This window comes from Heloderma suspectum, chromosome 3, assembly GCF_057233095.1.
Source record: "Heloderma suspectum isolate Gila_16-S chromosome 3, 16-S_ref, whole genome shotgun sequence".
Classification (NCBI taxonomy): Eukaryota; Metazoa; Chordata; class Lepidosauria; order Squamata; family Helodermatidae; genus Heloderma; species Heloderma suspectum.
The window spans coordinates 273754498-273768551 of NC_139460.1; the positions used below are offsets into that span (position 1 = coordinate 273754498).

The 14054-nt window shown below is 44.4% G+C and overlaps 1 protein-coding gene across 2 annotated transcripts in view; it reads right to left on the reverse strand.

Moving 5' to 3' along the window:
* Window positions 1-14054, reverse strand: part of LOC146351298 (glypican-5-like) — a 708665-nt gene that overhangs the window by 531078 nt on the left and 163533 nt on the right. The window lies entirely within an intron of this gene.

The window sequence follows — 14054 nt, forward strand, 5'->3', positions numbered from 1 at the left end:
TAAGAAAGGGGATGGGGTAAAGGAAGCGGGGGCAGAGGGAGTCGTTGTGCTCTTGCATTTAGAAGCAGAAAGCCCTGTTTTAAATGCAGGATTTTAGGCTGGTTTAGAGATGCCCTAAGTCAGTCCCCTTTAATATCAGGCCCAGGCTAACTTAAGGTTAGAGAGCATAGGGAGATAATGTTGGAGACGGGAAGGGTAAGCTACCTTCACTCCTTTTGATGTTAAAATTAAACCTTCCACCTTCTGTTTTATACAAGAACTGCTTAGACATGTGATTACACAGATATGGCTCCCCCACCGTCCACCCCCCAGACTTCTAGTTTGGTCCTTAGAGTGATTACTTTACAATCTGGAATACAGACTTTCCCTCTTAATCTGCCTTTTAAATCAAGTCATTCTCTGGCTTCCAAATATTAATGGCTACCACAGTTAGCTTCTTATACCCAATATTTGGAAACAGGCTCTGTCTGAATTATGAGTAGAGGTTAACCCAATATTTGAAAATATTGTTACTGTCTTGGGAATCTCTAGCTGCTTTAAGAAAAGCAGAATCATTTCTAAATCATATTGGCGTGAGGTAGCAAGCAGGATTAAATGGAGACAGAATTCTTTAAAGTTCTGCCAAGCTAGTAGGTTCTGAACTTTACTGACAGCTGTACTCTCTGTTAGAGCTGTGTGCAAATGGCCTCTTGAAATTCTCCACCTTACTTGTGGGCAGAGAAATTTGGGAGACAATTCCGCTGAATTTCTCCAGGGGAAGGAGACATTCTCAACAGTTTCTCACAGGCAGGGCTCTCCACTGGCAGGGCTTGTAGCACGGCTTCTTTCTTTTTTGGTAAGGGTTTGTGTGTTTTTTGTGCTTCAACTGTCTTGGCATGCCAGCCCCCAGCTTGCATCCAACGCAATGCAGGTGCGGGCTGTGTTGTGTCTGGCTCCAGGGATGAGGTGGAGCTAGTGCTCTACCAAAATCTGTCCTCCAATTTCCTGAAAGTTTTCTCTCCTCATTCTCTTCCATTACTCTGCCTCATTCAGGATGATTTATAGTTTATTTTGTGGTGTTTTTGAGCATAACTAATCACAGCTAGGCCTCAGGCTGCCTGCATGTCCTGATATGAAAAAAACCCTATGAGAGGAATTACCTTGTGGTGCCTTAAACTGGGCTTTAATTGAAGCGCAGGAAGCTGAGGAGGCTACAGGCTGCAAGAGATGATTGTAGGGATAGACGAAAGTCCCTTACCTGTTCTCGAAGCTTGCTTCGCGGTGGGGGGGAGGCGCTTCGGTTCTCCCCCCGAAGTTCAGGCGAGGGGGGGGAGGCGCCCCGCCTCGCCCAGCCGAAATTCAGGCCGGGGGGGAGGCGCCCCATCCCTTGCCAGTGAAATTCAGGCCAGGTAGAAGCGCCCCGTCTACCCGGCCACGAAAAAAAAAGTAAAACACACACACACACCCATGATAGGCTACGTAACGATTTACGTAGCCTATCACGGCTAGATTTCCAAAGTCAGCCATGATAGGCTACGTTAATCGTCACGTAGCCTATCACGGGTGACTTTGAAAAAAAAAAAAAAGCGCACACGCAAATGGCGGCTCCCATGGGGACCGCCATTTGCATTCCTTATTTTGCACGTCTAGTCTACGTAAAGATTTACGTAGACTACGGCGAAAATAAGGGCAACACAAATAGCATTCCCTTATTTTCGCCGTAGTCTACGTAAATCTTTACGTAGACTAGACGTGCCAAAATAAGGAACGCAAATGGCGGCGCCCATGGGCCGCCGCCATTTGCGTACGTGCTTTTTTTTTTTCAAAGTCACCCATGATAGGCTACGTGACGATTTACGTAGCCTATCACGGCTGACTTTGGAAATCTAGCCGTGATAGGCTACGTAAATTGTTACGTAGCCTATCACGGGTGTATTTGTTTTTTTTTTACTTTACTTTTTTTTTTTGCAATGGCGGCGGCGGCAGCCGGTTGGGAGACCGGCCGCCGCCCCTGCCCCTGACGAAACGCTGCCGAACCGCCGCCAGGACCTGCTGCCGAGAGGGACATTCGGCCACAGTAAGTCCCATCCCGGGGGGGGGGGCAGCAGAGAATTTCCCCACCAATTTCGGGGGGCCGAATGCGTTGGCATTCGGCCTCCCAAAGACTCGGGGAGAAATTCTCCGCCATCCCTAGATGATTGTACAATGAAAAACAGGACACTCCTCGGCCACCTCCTAAGTACAGTAAGCCCAAGAAGCTCAACCCCAACCCATGAGAATTTCTCTGAAATTTCTTCAGCATTGAATTTCTTTTCAAAAGCAATTTCTCTTCTATCAAATTGAATGAGAATGGTTGAAAAAAATGTGGGAGAAATTGTCGGCACTGCACTACTCTGTGTACACAGAGAAAATCAGCATGTGACATGTCTTTATTAAAAAGTATTATCTAAAAGAGACCTAAAGATGTCTCGGAACTCAAAATAACAGACAACCTGGTTTACTCTGGTTATCTTGGCATGTCCATACACCCTTGGTTAAAGGGTCGAGTACCCCTTGCTTGCGAACCGAGAACTACCGGAAGTACAAGCTGGGTTTAGAAGAGGCAGAGGAACTAGAGATCAAATCGCCAACATTCGCTGCATCATGGAGAAAGCAAGAGAATTCCAGAAAAACGTCTATTTCTGCTTCATTGACTATGCTGAAGCCTTTGATTGTGTGGATCACAACAAACTGTGGCAAATTCTTAAAGAGATGGGAGTACCAGACCACCTTACCTGTCTCCTGAGAAACCTGTACGAGGGTCAAGAAGCAACAGTCAGAACCAGACATGGAACAACCGAGTGGTTCAAAATTGGGAAAGGAGTACGACAAGGCTGCGTATTGTCACCCTGCTTATTTAATTTATATGCAGAGTACATCATGAGAAACGCCGGGTTGGATGAATCAGAGGTCGGAATTAAGATTGCCGGGAGAATTATCAACAACTTCCGATGTGCATACGATACCACCCTAATGGCAGAAAGCGAAGAGGATCTCAAGAGCCTCTTGTTGAGGGTGAAAGAGGAGAGTGCAAAAGCTGGTTTGAAACTCAACATTAAAAAAACGAAGATCATGGCATCTGGCCCCATCACTTCCTGGCATAGAGAAGGGGAAGAAATGGAAGCAGTGACAGATTTTACTTTCTTGGGCTCCAAGATCACCACAGACGGTGACTGTAGCCATGAAATTAAAAGATGCTTGCTCCTTGGGAGGAAAGCTATGGCAAATCTAGACTGCATAGTAAGAAGCAGAGACATCACCTTGCCGACAAAGGTCCGTCTAATCAAAGCTATGGTTTTCCCAGTAGTAATGTATGGCTGTGAGAGCTGGACTATAAGGAAGGCTGAGCGCCGAAGAATTGATGCTTTCGAACTGTGGTGCTGGAGAAGACTCTTACGAGTCCCCTGGACTGCAAGGAGGTCAAATCAGTCCATCCTAAAGGAAATCAACCCTGAGTGCTCATTGGAAGGGCAGATACTGAAGCTGAAGCTCCAGTATTTTGGCCACCTAATGCGAAGAGAAAACTCTCTGGAAAAGACCCTGATGCTGGGAAAGACTGAAGGCAAAAGGAGAAGGGGACGGCAGAGGATGAGATGGCTAGATAGCATCACGGATGCAATGAATATGAACTTGAGCACGCTCCGGGAGAGAGCGCAGGACAGGAAGGCCTGGCGTGCTATGGTCCATGGGGTCACGAAGAGTCGGACACGACTGAACGACTGAACAACAATGACAAGGTAACTTATTGGTTACTAAGTTTTTGAACATTGCAATTAACACCAGATCTCTAATGGTGGCAAACTAAGTTGTACTCACACCCTGAACGTAGCTCTTTCTGTTTTGTTTTTTGTATTATGGTCTGTTGGCTAATAAATACGATGATGATGATGATGATGATGAAGAAGAATTGGTTTTTCATTGGCCTCCATATGGGACCTGTAAGATTTAAATCAGCTGGGCTGATGTGCTTTTAACCAGTCCCCTGGCAGGAAAGTTGAATCTAAGGCAGTATTTCCTATTTCTGATGGTCATGGAAATACTACTTAATGCACCCATGTCATTTAATACTAGTGAAGCTGCATGAAGCTGCACAGAGTTTAGTAGATTTTTGTGTGGATTTAAACATAAGATCAGAAACAAAACCAAATATTATATTAGATGATGTGGAATAAATTCTGATCAGTTTCTTTGGTTCTTTATATGGGATCTTTATATGGGATCTTTACCCCACTCCGAGGTTGGTTCCCAGAAAAACATCTCCCTGCCCCTCCCCCACCACCTTGTAGGTGATGCAGATCATCCCCAGGCTCCGTGCTAGGAAGAGAAGCATGGAGCAGGGAAAAAGGGGGCATTCCTGGGGGCAATGAGTGTGGCAGTGCCAGTACAATGCTTCCTATGTGCCATCTGCCCCTCCCTCACCTGCTCTGAAGTCCCGTGGCTAGACTGCCAAAATCAGTTGTAGCCATGAGTGGAGAGCAGCTGGAGCACGGAGGAGAAGTTCCCCTCTCTGCTCCACTTGCCCTGCATTAGATAGGCAGTCGCCTCCGCATTCAGAGGTGGCCGCCTATCCCGTAGGATTACTCCCTCCGTATGTTAAACTCCCTAAGCAGATCACATTAATATGTGATAAGGATCCATAGTGGTTTAATGGGAAGACGGAGGTTGGAAAGAGACAGAAAATAAGATGGCAACAGCTATGCTCTTTGGAATTTGAAAATACTGGATTGCATCTTTTTTGCCGCATGTATGGACATATTTTCTTATTTTATAATCTAAAAATATAAATAAAAAACAAAGCCTCACAGCATCATAGACACAGAGTTCAGATTGATTTCATGTCCAAGGTATGTGGTTCAGCTCTCCTGCTGGTGAAGGACTGAATGACTGAGTGCCCCACATGTCAAAAACTCTCTGCAAATGGAAAACAAGCATGTCAGGGAGCAAATATCTAGCCTTTGGGGGTGGGGAGCTTGAATTTATTTACTAAATTGAACATAGATTATTGTTTTTTAAAACATTCCTTGTTCCTGTTCTACTTTCATCTTTCAAAGGTTCTGTAGATACATATGCTAACTATGAAGATACATATGCTAACTATGATAGGTTATATAAACAAATAACTGATTTGGTTTATTATTCTCTCTACTGCGTTTCAACATAATTGTATATTATTTTATAAACTGTAATTGGATCGTGGTGTTTATTCTTGTAAAACTGGGTAGCTTAGGGTAAAGCAAATTTGTAAGAGCAGAGACAAGGCTGGAGTCCAGATGTGGCATCATCTGTGGGATGCTAGCTTTCTTTTGCTGAAAGAAAGAAATCTTAGTACAGCCTTTCCCAACCTGGCACCCTCCAGATGTGTTGACTGCAGCTCCCATTATCCACAGCCAGCATGAGCTGATCGGAGCTGTACTCCAAAATATCTTGACAGTGCCAGGTTGGGGAGGCATGTCTCTCCTAGAGGGAATGCAGAGGCAAATTGGGTTGGAAAGCCTAGGAAATGTAACTTTGGCCTTTGTGGAATAGCAAATGTTGGCATTATTATTCCACACATCCAACTCTACTGTGCATATAAAGCTTAAGTCCAAGTTCTACTGGGATCCAGTAAGTGTTCTGCTGGAGCTTGTATATAAGTAGAGGCTTCCTCATAAATTTCACTGCTGGAGGGAGACAGGTCCATGGTGTTAGGTGCTCAAGGTCTTTATAGGGTCAGGCTCAGGAAATAGTCAAGAGTCAAGAGCTTCTGATATCTATAGCTGAACAGGCAGCCATTTGTGGTCCATATATGAAAGAAAATGCCCAAAGCTGTGGTAGCAGTTCTTGAAGTGAGCAGGAGGAGGAAGATACAGAAAGGGCAGAGCAGGACAAGATGAGAAACAGGTATATGGACAGATGCCGGAGGCAGACACAGCAGTAGTCCAGTGAAAATATAGTGGAGTCACTTCAGTGACAAATTACTCAGACTGAGGAAACGAAGAATGGTGTCAATGGTTATGACCCAGGAAGTGAGGTGTGACTGGTTCTCAGAAGCACCTGACCCCTGGGCTCCAAAGGGTTCTGGCCAGAAGTTTTGGCTTGAAGCACCTGCATTTCCCTCCTCTGACCGCTTTCCTAGTGGCACAGGGAGCTAGTGTCTGGTCCCAGTTTGAGCCCCATGACAAGTCCCCCAAGCTGAGCCTGCACAAGTTGCATTGTCTCTAAAACTGAGGTGAACAAGTCGACACCCATAAACCTTTCCTGGAATGTGTCTGTAGTCCATATTGATTATTCATTTGGTGAGGCTTCAGGAGTAGTTACTCTCCTGAAACACATTTCCCAATAGTTTATATATGGGCCATAAGCAGTCTTGCTCCCAGCCCACATTTGGATTACAGCCCACTTCTATGTGCCAGTTGGGGGTGGGGAGGAGAGGGTTCAGACATTCCTTGCTGTACATTTTCTGAACGGTGGGCACCAAACAGTGCTTATGCTGGGATGCTGGCAACACTTTTCATTTTTAAAGATCACCAGGCCAATGCCTGTTCTGCCACTCCATGAGCTCCTGAGCAAAAAGCTGTCACACTTAGTTCAGACATAAACAAGTCAAATGGTTCTGAATGACGAGCATATAACAAACAAGAGTTTTCTGGCTGAGAATGGAAGGGAATATCCCATGTTTGCAATTTTTTAGGTCTATATATACATCCCCCCCTGGGGGGGGCATCTTCACAAGAATGGAATGAGACGTGTGTTGGAGTTTTACCCGGATTTTCATGGAATCGGCTTTGGTCTGTCAGGGACACACAAAGCAAGAAAAGCCAAGTGTACCATATCGTTAAAATCCGGTTTTCAGGGGTCACACAGCGCTTGAAAGGAACATACTTCCAAGTGGGGTGGGGGAAGTAGAACTGAATGTCATCAGACTGGCAGGGGCTGCTCAACCAATGAGAGAGGCTTGTTTGCCCCCCACCCCCATCCAGGCTTCCTTCTGCTACTACGTTATTATGAAAGGAAATCAACTAATTCACAATTCTGAAGGCTCCCTTATGCTACTATATTATCTGAATATGAGCCAACAATGTGATGTGGCTGAAAAAAGGCCAATGCTCTTTTGGGCTGCATTAATAGAAGCATAGCTTCCAAATCCCAGGAAGTACTAGTTCCCCTCTACTCAGCACTGGTTAGGCCTCATCTGAAGTACTGTGTCCAGTTCTGGGCACCACACTTTAAGAAGGATGCAGACAAACTGGAGAGGGTTCAGAGGAGGGCAACAAGGATGGTCAGGGGACCGGAAACAACGCCCTATGAAGAGAGACTGAAAGAACTGGGCATGTTTAGCCTTGAGAAGAGAAGACTGAGGGGAGATAGGATAGCTCTCTTCAAGTACTTGAAAGGTTGTCACAGAGAGGGAGGCCAGGATCTCTTCTCAATCATCCCAGAATGCAGGACATGGAATAATGGGCTCAAGTTACAGGAAGCCAGATTCCGGCTGAACATCAGGAAAAACGTCCTGACTGTTAGAGAAATATGACAATGGAACCAATGACCTAGGGAGGTAGTGGGCTCTCCCACACTGGAGGCATTCAAGACGAGGCTGGACAGCCATCTGTCAGGGATGCTCTGACTTGGATTTCTGCAATAAGCAGGGGGGTGGACTTGATGGCCTTCCAACCCTACTATTCTATTATTCCCCCCACCTTTTCTCCACTGTGTACACTTTTGCCTTGAGAAGGCAAAAGGCTTCCCATCTAAAGGCTTCCCATGAAAGCAGCCCAGCCTCTCAATTTTGCCCCATTCTGCCAGAGAATTATTGCTTCCACCCCCACATTTATTTATTGAATTTAAGGGAAAAAACCCAGAGTATAAGTTGTCTCAGAAAATATGGTTTCCACCCCGCAAAGCCTGGGATGGCTTTGGTTTTGCCATGATGTCATCTGCCGCCAACGACCTCCAAATGCTCCTAATTCACAGGAAATCATCCATGAGAACAACCCCATGTTCACTGAATGTACAGAGGGGGGCTGTGCCACTCAGCCCACTCCAATGGGCCCTCTAGCCTCATCCTAATGTTGACACATTCTGCATTAGTGTGGAAGGGATTCAATTTTCAGCAGTAAGTCTACTTATAATTGCAACACCCACACAAATACACACATATAGACTAAACATAGAAATATAATATGAAAAATGTATCTGATTTTGTATAGACCCTTTACCCATCCTTGATTCGCATTCACAGGGATATCTGTAGACGAGGTCAAAAATAGCCTACTTAGTCAGCCCTACTAGAAATCTTCTTCTGATGGTGGAACAGTTGTTTCTTGTGTACATGATGTAGCATGTGATTCATCAGTCTGTGCACAAGAAACAGCTGCCCAGTGGGGCATTGTACACTCAATTCTCAAAATCCCCCCACTGCAGTAAAAGAGTGCAGACCCAGTCACATGCACATACAGCTGTGCCAGTGCCCCATGTCACATATTACATTGTGTGCATGAAGGCTGATGCCCCACTACATGCATGGAAACTGGCCTTAGATGAAAATGGGTTGCTGTGCCATCAAATTCATGTTCTTGCTTGGATTTCCACACTCTCCTGGCATTCTTTTGTCTAAACACATCTCGCTGTGAGTGAACCTTTAGACATTTTACCACCGAGAATGCAGAGAGCATAAACGTACAGCAACAATGCACATTTAAGAACATCTTAGAAGTGTTGCCAAAAAGCTCAGCAAGGGATTGGATGTTGGCAGTGTTAGGTTTTAGGATATTAAGAGAGGTAAAACATTCAATGCTCCTTTAGCTGTAATTCGACATGTAGAAACAGTGAAACATAAATATGGCATCATCGCTGGGGTATGGTATAAAACAATTGCCTCATTTGCTGAACATTACTATGGCAGTTATTCACCAGCAAGTCTAGGCTGCCATAAATGTCAACACGGGATGGTATCAATGATGCTCATGTGCCCCAATTCTTCAGTAAGGACTGAGAAACCTGTATCCTTCATTACTCACACATACTTTTTTATGAGTGATTTAAAAAAAACACATGATTACAGCACATAAAGTTCCATGATTTTAGGAGTTTGTCAGAAATACCTAAGTAGCGTTTGTCTCCAAAACCTTATATGAGATTTCTGATACAAGGAAACAAAGACAGAGGACATACTTTAGATAGTGGTGTGTGTGTGTCTAAAGCTACAATCCTACGCACACTAACCTGGGAGTAAGTCTCATTGAATTCAGTGGGACTCTGAGCAGACATGCCTAGAATTGCATTGTAAGTAACTCTAATGTGCACATTAATACACCAGTAAAGCAAATCACTGCCATCATTCTAATTGGAGGTGGACCAATGTTTTTGACTGAGCTCTTTTTGGTTAATTGTCGGGTTAGTAGCAAAAAGAAAAGAATCAGGTGTGAGTGGGGATGGATCTCTAAGAAATCTCTGAGAATTGCAGGGGGCTGGGCTGGGTTGGGGCGGGGCATGGCTTGGTTACAAAGTGGCCATGGGTTTGGAATGGTTTTTTTGTTGCTGCTGTTGTTGTTTAAATTTTACAGACACATGCAAAGCCTCACTGGCCACTTGTCACAGCCGGTGAGACTCTCCACAGGCTCCCAAGTTCTAGGCCATGTTTCTTCTTCCTGTGCCAGATCACCATGCACACAACACTACATAATGCAAGTGTCATTGCCATGGGATTTGGCTCCAGAAGAGGAAATGCAGCCTGGGTTGCAGGAGGCTGCGGAGGGTCTTGCTGGCTGTTATTTGAAGCTGGTGAGGCTTTTTGAAAGTGTAAAAGTAGAAGGAAATAACCCTCAGTCAGCTTGCCGGTATAAAACCCCCTCTGTAGGGATGTCAGAGAATTCCGCCATGGACTGAAATGGGATCAAGTTCCCTTCAGTCCGTGCCACAGAATCCTCTGCGAAGCGGTGCCACGAGGTCCTGCGGAGCCAGCAGTCATGCAGCTTTTTTGTTGTCATTCGCAAAGAGTCACAAAATTTTTGTAAATAAAAACGCAGTATAATTTGTAAATCAGAAGGATAGTAATATTACGATAATACGTAAGGGTTTTCTAAAAAATGAATTGTTCTTACCGCCTTTTTTGTGGTGTTCTTTTTAAATTGAAATCCTCCTTCTCTGTTGGGGAGTTTACTTTCAGCCAAAACACTTCCTCTTCCTTGTAGGGGCTTCCCAAAAGAAGGCTGCCTTAGGTGTGCCTGAGAGAGAAACTATTTGTTTAAAGCAACGCTGTTTTAAAGAAAGAGAAAACCTTTTAAAATGACCACGCCGGTCCTGGAGCCCTGCACCATGTGTTATTATAACACATAATAATGTGTTATTCTCCCTGCTAAGCTCCAGGACTGGCATGGTCATTTTAAAAGGTTTTGTCTTTCTTTAAAACAGCGTTGCTTTAAACAAATAGTATCTCTCTCAGGCACATCTAAGACAGCCTTCTTTTGGGAAGCCCCTACAAGGAAGAGGAAGTGTTTTGGCTGAACGTAATTACTGCACAGCAGGGGAGGGAAAAAAATACATAAACTTTTATGGAAAATAGTGATTCTTACAGAAGCTATGCAGACTCATGGAGACGGCTGGGTACAGGAATTACGTTTGTTGGTACAGATTTATCTACGTAATTCTCGGAGTGGAAAAAAAGAGGAGAATTCCAGGGGCTACGATGCACTGGACGCAAACTGCAGAAGTCAAGAGGAATGGAAGGAGTGCAGTTGGTACATCCCTCCCCTCCCCTCCCCCACCTTCAGCAGCTGAATTCTTACCACTTCTGTGGGGACATGAATGGTGCCATGAAAATTGAGGGATTTGGAGTTCCCACTAATTTTAGTTGTTTGTTTATGCAAAACCTATGTTGGAATGCTATTAAAGTCAAGGTGTTAGCCAGTTCCCTGTGAAGTTCGGTTAATTAATTTAATTGGTGTGTTTTGTTGGTCGAATAAGGGGGTTTTTTGGTCTCTTAATTTGCAGTTGTATGGTATGTATATTGGATTTATTGTATATTGAATTTATTTACCCCCTGGAACACTCTCCCATGTGTTATTTGAGAGGCAGAAACTGGGGTGAGCTTTAAATGTTTCTTGAAGACATATTTGTTTACACAAGCTTTCTTTGACTTGTAATGGACTATTATTGTCTTTGTTGTAACATTTTTAATTATTTTACATTGTTCCTACAGTGTTTTTACATTGGCTTTTATGCTGTATTAGATATGTATTGTGTTGTGCACCACTTAGAGATGTTGAGTATTAAGTGGTATAAAAGTCGTATAAATACTTTTGAGCAGGGGGTTGGACTTGATGATCTTATAAGCCCTTTCCAACCCTACTATTCTACAATTCTATGATTTTACTGGATTTATTTTTAGATACTGTGTACATCACCCTGGGATCCCTTGTAAGATGAAGGGCAATTTATGATTTATTTTTTTTAAGGAATAAATGTTCACCTTTTACATCAAACTGGAAAACTTGGAGCTAATTCACATATGGACCCTCTGCGTGAATGTGTGAAGCCCACCTGGAGATAGAAATGGACAAATCAGTCTATTTCCAGTCTGTATCACCTTCACATGTGTCCACCCATACATTATTGGCAGGGACAGATCACATGGGAAAGGCCTACATTTGTGGGCTCTACATCATATAAGAACATAAGAACCATGCTAGATTAGACCAAGGGTCCATCTATTCCAGCAGTCTGTTCGCACAGTGGCCAACCAGCTGTCTGTGGGAAACCCAGAAGCAGGACATGAGTGCAACAGTGCCCTCCCACCCACAGTCCGCAGCAACTGGTGTACATACACAAACTTCCTCTGATACTGGAGGTAGCATATAGCCATCAGGACTAGTAGCCACTGATAGCCTTATCCTCCAGGAATTTGTCCAATCCCCCTTTAAAGCCATCTAAATTGGTGGCCATCACTACATCTTGTGGTACTGAATGTTACGCTCTACACATGGTGGCGCACTGGCATGACTCCAAAGCTATGCCATGCTTATTACATATGCGGCTACTAGGGTTGGCGGAGAATTTCTCCCCGAAACTTCGGGGGGCCAAGCGCCAACGTGTTCGGCCCCCCGAACAAGTTTCGGGGAGAAATCCTCCGAACCCCCCCCACCCCCCACACACCCCCCGGGACGGGACTTACCTTCACCGAATGTCCCTCCCGGTGGCTGATCCGGCTGGCAGTTCGGCGGGTGTTTGAGCGAGGTGGGAGCGGCAGCCAGTCTTTCAACCGGCTGCCACCGCCGCCATTGCAATGAAAGAAAGAAAAAAAAACGCCCCCTGATAGGCTACGTGACGATTCACGTAGCCTATCATGGCTAGATTTGCAAAGTCAGCCGTGATAGGCTACGTGAATCGTCACGTAGCCTATCAGGGGGCGTGTTTTGTTTTTTTTTTAACTTTCGCGTTCGCGGCCGGGCGAGGCGGGAAGCCTCCCCCCCCGGCCTGAACTTCGCGGGGGGACCAGTGAAGCGCCTCCCCCCCACCGCGAACGTCCTTCGACAACAGGTAAGTGACTTTCGTCCACCCCTAGTGGCTACATATATGACTGACTTATTAATATATGGCTGACACCACAGCTACAAGTGAACTGACCCTGATATATAGCATACTTCTCTGACTACATATGATGTCTAGACTTCATTTTGCTCGATAAGAGAGATTACTGATATTGACGATCAACTATTTCAATCTAAGGCAAAATGTTACATCTTTGTCTCGTAAATATGGCAGCCTTCCACAACCTGGTGCTCTCCCAATGTGTTGGACTACAACTCTCATAATCCCCTAGCCAGCTTAGGGAAGGCTGAAATATGGACAACATGGTATATGTAACTTGGAGTAAGTCTTACTGAATGCAGTGACAGTTACTTCCAAACGAACATGCATAAGATTGGGTTGCAGGTAGGGATGTATGAGAATTCAGTTTGGGGGATGAAAACTCAATGGATTTTTTCTGTTTTGGCCCTGAAGATTTCATTCCATTTCCCCCTGCTGGTGTTGACTCAGACAGTAGCAAGTTGCGCCAATACAAGGATTCCATGTTGTTGTTTTTTAAATGGTGTTAATTTACTCAATGGGGGGGGGTTACTGGGGGTCTTGAAATTTTCACAAATGGTGTCTTTTTAATATTGATGATCTCATGCAAGTGCACAGAATCACAAGTCCACTTGTCCACTATGTAGCCCTGCAGAGTCATATTCCCGTCTTGTTAATATCCTTGTCAGTTTCATTCTCTCCACACACTATTTTATTTAGCCCAGCAGAGCTGTATTCTGTACTTCTTAAAAGAATTTCTGAGTTCCGCACCCCCATTGCTCAGGAAGTGCCCAAGGTCCAGATGAAATTGACAAGTTCTTTGACAAGCAGGGAATATGGCTCTGCAGGGCTAAAACAAATAGTGTGTGGAGAGGATGAAACTGATAAGGATATTGACAAGAGGGGAATATGCCTCTGTAGGGATACAGAGCGGACAGGCACACTTCCGATCGTGTGCACTTAGGCAAGATCACCAATAAATTTTTTTTAAAAAAAAAATACGACACCATTTGTACAAATTTCAAGATCCCAAAATGTAAAAAATGTGCAAATTACAATTTGCGCAAATGACGAAGCACGGAAAAGAATGTACAAAATATTTCTGGAATTGGAAAAAAGCTGCTAGATTCTGCCACCACTTACCAGAATGAAAAAGTTGTGGAATCCCATCAGGCTTAAACAGAATGGAATTCCCAGTGTCCCTAGTGGTGGGATCTTATTTTTAGGTATCATTTATACAAATAGTTTCTAAACTACTAGTCAATGACAACAGACCTGCAGAACTTGTCCTACAGCACTACCTGATTTCCCATAAGTATGTTACCATTCCTTTCAACATCTTCCCATATATTAATGGTCACATGCATTATACATATTGCAGATTTGAGTTTTTAAAAATACATTTAAAATGACATATAATTGCACACTCCAGGAGACACGAGGATACCAAATCCTCAGTGCTAATGAATGTTCATCCCTCTTCTAGACAGAGT